General features: G+C 37.9%; 1 long non-coding RNA gene across 1 annotated transcript; it reads left to right on the forward strand.

The window, feature by feature from the left end:
• The first annotated feature begins 635 nt into the window (after positions 1 to 635).
• Positions 636 to 9,426, forward strand: LOC139826548 (uncharacterized). Its single transcript, XR_011736695.1, has 3 exons — positions 636 to 698; positions 8,030 to 8,128; positions 9,383 to 9,426. It is a non-coding gene; the product is annotated as an uncharacterized lncRNA (long non-coding RNA).
• Positions 9,427 to 9,928: the final 502 nt, after the last annotated feature.

Genomic DNA, 9,928 nt, shown 5'->3' on the forward strand with positions numbered 1-9,928 from the left:
AAATGATGTGGAAACTTTCTGCTGTTTGTTCTGTGTTGAAGTGGGCTCGGTGCTAAATGCTAAACCCAAGGTGCTTCTAGCTTGGATCCAGATTTGAACAGGAATGAGTTGTTTATGTTGCTCTGTAGTTTATGGGGTGCCTTGCTTTCCTATGCAAGTTAGTGGAGAAAAACTACTACAACCTGAACTACTTCTCTGTGCTGTGACGTATCATCTACAGGATCCTTCCTGGTACTTTTAATAATGACTCTTCATGATATTTATAAACATCCTAGGAGATTCCACTTCCTGATTACTTACATGATAATTATACAAAAACAAACCACCTAGATCTAGTATAGGGCCAAGATACAGTATGCCAGCTGAATACACTAGAGTCAAAAAGCAATGACTCATTTACAGACCTGTTCTCCACAGTCATTTATAAACAAAAGGAAAAAAAGACATGTCCAAATAGTCGTTGAATGGATTTTCATAATCCTTTCTAGGTAAAATGACATGGAATACATTAAGCCCAGAAATCCTGAAGAGGATGTGATACTTGACTATACTAAATCATATGTGAGACTAACCAGGGTGTCCTATTGCATGATCAGACTTCTTTTTATGTGTGGATAACTCTCCTTCATCTTACAGGATTCAGTCAGAAGAGCTCAAGAATAGGACATGCATTGTGCTTCAGAGTTAATGAGAATACAGTAAGTAATGGTGAGATCTCCTCATAACACTGCAGAGTAATTTTACAGAGAAAGTAAAGCATGACTGTCTTCTTCAGACTAGTTCTATAAATAAAGTTTGTGAGACTACTTACATGAGTAGAGTGAGAAATATTTGCCCCATGATCTTACATATCAACTATCTTTATGTATTATTAACAATCTATAAAGTTGGACATAAAAAAGTGACCTGTTAATGCCAAACTTATGTCATGTGGAACAGGAAGAGAAAGAACAGAGTTTCCTATATAGTTTGTCAAGACTTTTTTCAATAAACTTGTAAGTGGCCCATCGCCATAGGTATGGATTATAAATTAGCTTAAAGGCAGGTGTTTCCATGGCTGCAGGAGAATTAGTACCAACATGCATTCATAGACTGTATCCATAATATCTATACTAAAAGTTTGTGCCAGTGCTTGCAATAGACAACAAATGGAAATAAGCTTATGATGCTGGAACAAATTTCCTATCTACTGAAACTAAAACTGGAACTATAAATAATACAGCTGGAAGATTATGTTTGATCTCTGCCACCATTAAGATTTTCATCTCAGATGTTTTACTTGTAATAGTTGTGTTTAGATATGCAAAAACATGAAAGATAGTGTTTTTTCTTCCTCTTCTTTTTGTTCCTGTCTTTCTCATACACACATGAAGATAAAGGGTAAAAAAAAGGCAAGAAATTTCAGTTCTTTATCTGGGACACAGAAATAATAAAGCTGACTGGGCTGGTGCCTTAGTGCAGTTGACTATCTCTGATAGAGATCACCTCTGCTAGAAGCCTCTGAAAAGGACCAAGAAACCTCAGGGCAGATAAATAATGGAATAATGTGACCACAGGGAAGATTCTTCATTGTGCTAGTCAGCGGTCAGCTCTGTGTCTGAAACGTGTGGCGACACTCTCTCTCTTAGAGAGAGGAGGTCTGTCTGCTGTATGTAACTGTGGCAGTTTTGACCTGTCACAGAGTCTATGTCTTTTGAATCCTCCAGAGTTCTTTGCCTGGATTTTTATAATACAGCAATGACTTTTAACACTTAAATAAGCAGGTCTTTTCATCACTCCTAAAAATAACTCCTATTTTGATGGACATATGAATTAGAAACATAATTTGGGACCAAAGCCATTTAGATTCTTATCTCTGATCATTTCTAGCATTTAATGACCAGAGATAAGAGGAGTGTAGAGAAATAAATGATGTACAGCACAAATCATTTGGAGTATTAGTTCAATACATTTGCAACTCCATCCTTTGATGCTGCTTTTTTTGTCACTGTGAGCTGCCCAGGGGACTGCATGCCAAGGGAGGTGGTGGTGATGGAAGGAGGGAGTGGGGGAACTTCAGCCCTACTCTCTGCACCAGGAGTCCCTTGTAGCACTCCAGTGACAAGTTAGAAAGATCAAAGACAAGCATGTGGTCCTCCTTGCCAGCCCATGTTCATGTCAGGGCAGTGCCCAAAAGTGGCAGGAGACTGGGCTGCCATGGGGTTGGGTGACACACCTGTGGGAGGGCAGCTCACTCCCAGATCTGTTGCCCTCCTGGCTGAGCAGAAGATGCTTCCCAGGGCTACATGACCCACTGAAATGCCACGCTTGGGGCTACATTTTAGGAGTGCTTTCTTTTTAATATTTAAAATGGGTTGCCTTTTAATTTTAATTCTCTCCCTGTTGTTTTATGAGGACAAAGGGTAAATAAGATTATTCTTGTTTGTTATAGGATTGCCTAGTGACCATCTGTGGGCCTCGTTGTGGTAGCTGTGGTTCAAATTTAGAGTAATAGACAGTTCCTTATTCTCATGTCTCAACATCTAAATAGACCAGACAGATGAAGGTTAAGAAAAATGGCAGAAAATGCAAGCAAAGTAGGAGTATTCAGTTTACATCCTTCATATTGTTTTTTTTATGGTGTATGCTTGCACTGTGGCTGCTGGTTTTATTTATTTCCAAGCTGAATAGTCCTAACATTATAAGACTGTGGAATCCTTCTTATGACTGTAACATGCTTATCAGCTGTCTCCAGTCACTTGCTGTTTCTGTTAAATACTTGCTTAGGTGGAGTAATCAGAACAGAACATAATATTCAACATGAGGGCATACCACTGATTTGCATAACAGCATTCAGATATGTTCAGTATTATTCCTTATTACTTGCTGACCAAGGCAGCTGGAACAGATGTTTCCCCTGAGCTGTACACAATGACATCTAGCTGTTTTTCTTGAGCGTATAAGCAATGCAGAAGTGGCTCAAATTATGCTTGCCATTGTACATTACTTCCTGAATTAGTGTTGTAATATTATTTATTATCTGCTCATGCTCTGAAAAAAAACCCACCAAATGCTTTTCACAATGGGCTATGTAAATGTGGATGGTGGAAGGCTTCCCTTCTGTTAAGACTACGAAAATGGTGCCTTTTTGATGAATATAGCATCAAAACTTTTCTTTGCTCAATTTTTAGACATGGAGAAGTTTCTAATAGCTGGGAATGGCTGTTGAGAGCCAAGACTTGGGAGGCTGTGTAATTACTACATACTCCTCATCTTTCATAAGGCAGGGTTATCTAAAGGCTACAATTCTGCACGAGCTGAACACTTGGGCTTGGTAACTGACTTCTGTCTCTTCCCTTTCCCTTTTCTGGAGCTCTGCCTGAAGGATAATCAGCCACACTTTCTGTGGTGACTGCTAAGGGTGACTTTCTTCCGACCCTTTTTAAACAGACACTTTGGGTAGTTTTAAATGTAAATAATTTAGTAGACTCTAGCCAGCAGTTCCTAAGGCTAATGCAACCATAGCATCTTGTTTGTAAAATAACAACAAAGCCAAATGCATTCAGTCCTGAGGCTTTTGCCATGACGTACATATATGATTTAACAACATCCCCCCCAGAATGGTGCATAACAAAACAATAGCTAACATGGACTTGTGGGATAGTGGTATCTGCAGAAAGCTAGAATACAGTTTCCGAAGTAGTATAGCACAGATAACTTTTGTTGTCACAATATTTGTGCTTTTAATTTTTTTTGGGAGTAATTTTGTGTGTGAAAAGGATTTATTGAGAAAATTAATATTGTGTTGTGTCTTATGCCTTATTGTCAAGTAACAGAATCACATGTTGACTACTGCGCCTGCACATACCCTTTATTTTATGTTTTGAGGCATGAAAAGGAAAAACTCGGTGATATCCCATATTGAGATGTATAGAGCTGGCTTCAAGGCAGCACAGAACTGTATGAAATCAGAAAGTTGGAGGGCTTTGTGAACTTTTATAGAGGATCAGAAGAAAGCAGTTTGGCCCAGGTGTTTCTGTAATTGTGATACACTGGAAAAATTCAGCATGTTCAAGGGCACTAATTCTGTGGCTACAGCTGTTGTAACTGCATGGATGATGTGGTGTTTTAGTGTTAGCACACTTGGTTGTGTAATATAAAACAAGTAGGAAAGTGAGTATTAGTTATACCAAGGTGGTGGTCTTTTGTTGTTGTTGTTTTTTGAATTTTCATCCCTTCTCATAGAAATGCCACTGGCAAAAATTGTGTCATGACAAAGTGACTAGAGTGGGGAATGGCTAGATATCTCCTAACACCTCCGCTTCTCCCTGCTGTTTATCTTCGTGTGACACTTGATTTCCCTGAGCTAGGAAGCATTAAGCACAAATGCAGGGGGAGAGATGAAAATGGGGATGTTCTGAATCACTCCTGTAGCACTGGAACATGGCAGTATAGGTTATGCTTTTTCTCCCTGGTTTACAGTTTGTTCTTGTGCATTTAAAAGAAAAGGCATTTTGAACTCAAAGTTGTTTGGGTTGCATAGAACTGGTTTCAAAATTATCAGGGTTTTATTGTCTGCATCTGGTGATCTGAATAAATTTCAAAGCAGGCGCTAGCATTACCATTGCTACTACTATCTAACCTTTCTATATAGGGGAACAGGTTTATTTCTAACAGAGAATGAGGATATGGTCCTTACCTCCAGGAGAGTCTACTCGGTGCTGAAAAAGGTGTTAATGCAGTCTATAGTCTGAGCTTGCAGTCTGCAGTTGGCGTTACAGGTGCTGGCTCAGGAAGACCTGTCTGAGTGGACAGTCTGATTCTCTAACTAGCTGCCTTCTCTGGATGATAGTGAAGTTGTTCTGCAGTGTAGTAATCCTAAAATGACTCTTGTGCATCTGTGGCCACTTAGGCATTTCCACAACAGTGCGAGAGAACTTTAACAGTGGGTGGTAGGCTTCATTCCTAGTAGGTCTACAAACAGTGAAGCTACTGAAATACACTTACAGAGCAGTATTTTGTGGTTAGATTCCCTAGTGTCTAATAAGATACAGATTCACACCGCAGCTTCTCCAGAGACACTGATAGGAGCTGTTTTCTTATTCTGGCTATCTCTTTTTCCTGAAACTCTTAGAAATTTAATATCTCTGAGAGTAACTTCCCTCTGCCATGTCGATTAATTAAACTGGGTAGTGGCTTCAAAAACTTTGAAGGATGGCCAGTTGGTGAGAAATAAACAGATGCATAAGCATGTGCACAGACACACACATATACAGAATGCTCACTGTAATTAGTCTAATAAGCATAATTTTTCTAGAAAAAGAGGCTCAAAATATAAAATGAAAATGAGCAACAAAGTTGGTGAAACCAAGGGGGAAATTCTGTAACATAAAAAAAAGCTTAGCTTGAATAAGATCTGATTTCCCTGATGCTTCTGGTTCTTTTTGTAATTAATCTTGATCTGTCTATAATTATTTCAGTGTCATTCATTGTCTTATTCACAGTGGTGTAATTGAACAGTGAATCAGACCCAGAGGGAAGAACAGAATGTCTCTTGGTAAGGGATTCTGCAGTAACCATCAGCAGTGAGACATACAGGAAGGGTACATTTTTGGAGAGTTTAATACAAAATCCATTGTCATTTTGGGTGGAGTGATGTCAATTTATGTCAGAAACCAAGCAAATGAAAAGTTTTAGCTTACCAATTTATCATTCTCTCTGCTTGTTTATGGTTTTCCTTATAACTAGAGTGACAGTTGGCAGACTTCATATAATGCTTGGAATTAATATCACCTAAGTTTTATTTCAAAAAGTTAGATTTTTATTGTGCATTAGTTGGCTGGCTGCCTGAGGGAGAGAAAGGGGAAGAGGGCAGTCATTTTAGTGATTGTTTCAGGATGGAAGAAATTACCCTTTGGAGGTACCTTTGTAGGCAGCCTAGACAAGTAACTCAAACTAGATACACTGACTGCATTTGAATTACTAATGTGAGGTGAGATTAATGTTACCTAGAGCCCCTGCTGACACACATGGACTACCATGCTTGAAATGAAGAGACTGCCGTGCTTGATATGGCTTGAAATTTCTTACTAATTGAGAAGTATCTATATATTACCATGTATTTTGAGATTTTATTCCTTTTCAAAGATTTGCAGGTTGTTGATGATGAAAGGATGCCTAGTGTTGGTGTTGGTTCCACTAGGAAAAGGTACATGGCACTGACATGTTCTGCTTCACATGTATCTATTATATGTGGTAAACTGAGCGATCACCGTCCACAAGATATTCATGCTACCCATAAGTTTCTAGAGGTCTTTTACATATTATGGGTACAAATGACTGTTTATTACTTTTCCCAAAGAAACTGGTTTTTGTCACAGTATTGTCTCTACTTTAAACAATGTTTCTCATTAGATGGCTCCATCAATCTTCTTATAGAAGGGTGATAATATCTTATCACAACACACAGAAGGTAACATCCATCTTCCACTTCTGTGTCATGATTCATACCACTTGTATTTGCAGTTTCAGTGTGATTAGAGGTTGACAGATATACAACTGGACTTCTTTTTAAACTGTAGTGAGTTTTATTATTTAATTAAATAGGACAGAATGATATTGTCTTTATTTAATAGGCATTTCTTTTATCAGCTCTTCAGTATTTTCTCGTAAAGGATCATATGGATAATCAGGTAAAATTGTAAGTCTATTTACACACAACTTACAATAATTTAACAAAAGTTAAGAATAATAGCTTATCACTTATTAAGCCTGTAAAAAGCACAGTGGACTGGTAATCTTACTGCTGATGATAAATTGAACTTTTCCATTTCTACCACTACACTTATAAAGAAGAAGAGTTTAAGACCAGCTAGTCTTTATGGGTTGGACATTTTACCCTTTCCTGGACTGGAAATATGCTATTTTCTATTCTTATTCCTTTAGCAGACATGCATATAAAAAGGCTACCTCTTATTTTATGAACGTATGGATGGTGTTCATTTACCTATACTGTACTGTTGTCCTATAACTGTCTTCGAGGCATTAAGTTAAAGCAAAAACAGTCCTGAAAAACCAACCCACTCCATTTGCTTCTTTCCTCATGTCCTGTATCTATCTTCTGGACTTATTAGATTATTTAAGTTCATTCAAAGTTGAACTTTATTGTCAGATGTTATTCAGGCACCCTACAATAAAAGTGTCCTGGTGTATTTTACATCCAGATGAATATGGCAAATTAGCATTTTATTTAGTCCAGTACAGTTATGTATCAATTTGCTTATAATCTTTTCCTAAAAGAAAGAAAAAAGTAAAAGAAGAAGAAAAAAAATCAGAAATTAAACTTAGTATCTTATCAGACAGTAAAATCAAAGCTAACTGCTCTGTAAGTAGGTTTGTGATAATTCAGACAGCTATGTTGTAAGATCACAATCTAGAAAACAGTTACAATAATGCTAAGATATTTGCCCCTGGGGCTTTAAAAGAGATGTAAATGTGGCTGACCTTCCTGTCTCCTTTTGTGTGTCATGACATACAAGGAATATCCGGGAAGAATCAATGAAGTGAACAGTAGTAAAGCCAGAGAGCAGAAGTCCGACCTCAGAGATGACAAGTGTGCTATGAATGCATTGATAGAAAAGGCAGAGAGGCAGACAGAGTTCAGATGTAAAGAAATTCATGGAAGGAAGGCTGCAGGCAGAACTGAAAAGAGAATCCAGATAATACAGTTAGGAAGAAATGTTGTCAGCATTGACACTGAAGCAGGAGAGAAGGAGAGAAGCTACATATATGGGGAATGGAAGGGATACAAAATCCTGATGCTGCATGTTAGATGTTCAAATTGGGCTGTGAACTGTGAATCAAGTACAAGGTAGAGCTTGGATTATCTGGAGTCCTAGCAATTACAGCAGTGGTAGGAGATGTTGACAGGTGTTTAGACAATGGTGTGTGAGTAAACAGGATGAAATGAAGCAAGACAAGAATGAGGTGATTCAGCTATCAGTAGGATTTTATAGTGAGGAAAGAATTATTTTATTTTTTTTTTATTCAGGTGCACTATTGACAAAACGTTAAGACATTCAAACAACAATTACTGTTTGGAGACAGCTGGAGAAAGAGAAGTTGAAGATGTTGGAGTTCAAAAAGCCAGGTGCTGGGAGGACAAGTGACGTATATTATGACTGTCTTACTGAAAAAGCAAAGAGCAAAGGTGGAGAGAGGTCCAGAAGGAACAATGCATGGCTGGAGACAATGTTTCTAAAATAATGGTGAAGAAGGAAATTACTGTGATGCTTTGCCCTTATAACAGAACCTACCAAAGTAAAGGTTTAACTTGTGAATTGGGATCTGAGAAGGAACACCTTGTATGAGGCTGCAAATTTCTTTCCATACATTGCTCTCAAGCTGCTAGGTCTCAGGTTGTACTCAGAGGCCCAGATTAATCTCCCCTAAACATGGATAGGAAGTATTTGTGACAATGCCAAACTGAGGTTCTAAGTCAGGGATCCCATCACCTTGCATTCTCTTTTCAGTGAAACTAAATGAGAGATTACAGTTAATGCCAATGGCAGTGAATTAGGGCCAGGGTCTCAGTTCTGCATAGAGGGTGCATAGACGAGACTTGGGATTGTGCGTCTGCTTTTGATTTATGGATAAGACTTCAGATCACACATCTGCCTGTCATACTCTGTATAAGGGAGATCTGGATGTTTAATTGTATCTTGCAATGTAGTTTCACTATAATAATTATATGCTTTACTGTAACAAATTTTGAATCCATGGTTAACTAGAAATGACCAAAAGGCAATATGTCACTTCCCAAGTTCATAAAGGCTGGAAAATATTTTAAATTGAAATCGACAGAAAAGGGTGAGGGACAGAGGGGAGAAAATAGGGAGAAATATTCCACAAAGGGGTAAGAAATCAACTACCAGCCACATACCCATAAAAAAAAATCTGTCCATAGTGAATTACCAGGGTTCTGCATTATTGTTGAAGGCAAGGAAGAATAACCCTAATATTACACAACACATTTGTTTTCACATGTTTAATTAGATTTTGTAGAAATGGAAAAATAATTTGTTTTTATGGAACTACTATCAGTCTGTAACCCAAAACCTCTTTCAATATTTAAATGTTTTAATATAAACCATTCATACAGGACTAAGTAAAAAAATATGTCCAAAATGGAAATAATCCAGATAATATGCTCTGCTTTCTTTTACAAGCCTCAAATAGCTTCCATTTTACTAACAGTTTTATATCTGTATAAATGTAGGTAGGAAATGTTTGTAACATAAAGATGTATGACCACTTTTTACATTACTGAATGGGTTGTATGCCAGCAGTATGTTAGGCACATTATACCTCAGTCTGACTGACTCTGGTGTTGATTTCTTTGTAGAGTCATCAGAGAGTTACAGAAAGCCATCTTTTGAAAGCCATCAAGGAGTACTTTGTCATCAGACCAGTTGGATCTCATCTGGACTGCTTGTCATCAGCTTGCTGCAATCGTTTATTGTGTTGTCACAAGCATAGGCAACCTTTTCGGAGGTTTGGCCTTTAGCCAATTGTGTAGCATTCACTGTTAATCCAGTGGAAGACTGCGAGAGTGTTGATCTCAACTGGTAAGCCAATAGAGATTTATCTTGAGAGAAACGTCAGAAGTTAAGGACATGTCAAGCGCAATTTTGCAAAACTTTGAAAAGTCTTTATTTAGAACCCCTCAAATCACAGGTCATTTAAAAAACCAACCACATTAATTTAATTAATTCAACCCACATTGAACATCATATTATACTGCATATAGTTCCATGGAAACAAGTGATACTATTTACAAGGCAAAAGACAAGTGCTGTAGAGCTGGTTGGTGGAAACTGTGCAATCACCTATATAGCATTTTATAAGGCCTTTGAATTGGCTCTTACACCTCTTGTGTGTGACACAATCG

Source organism: Patagioenas fasciata, chromosome Z, assembly GCF_037038585.1.
Source record: "Patagioenas fasciata isolate bPatFas1 chromosome Z, bPatFas1.hap1, whole genome shotgun sequence".
Classification (NCBI taxonomy): domain Eukaryota; kingdom Metazoa; phylum Chordata; class Aves; order Columbiformes; family Columbidae; genus Patagioenas; species Patagioenas fasciata.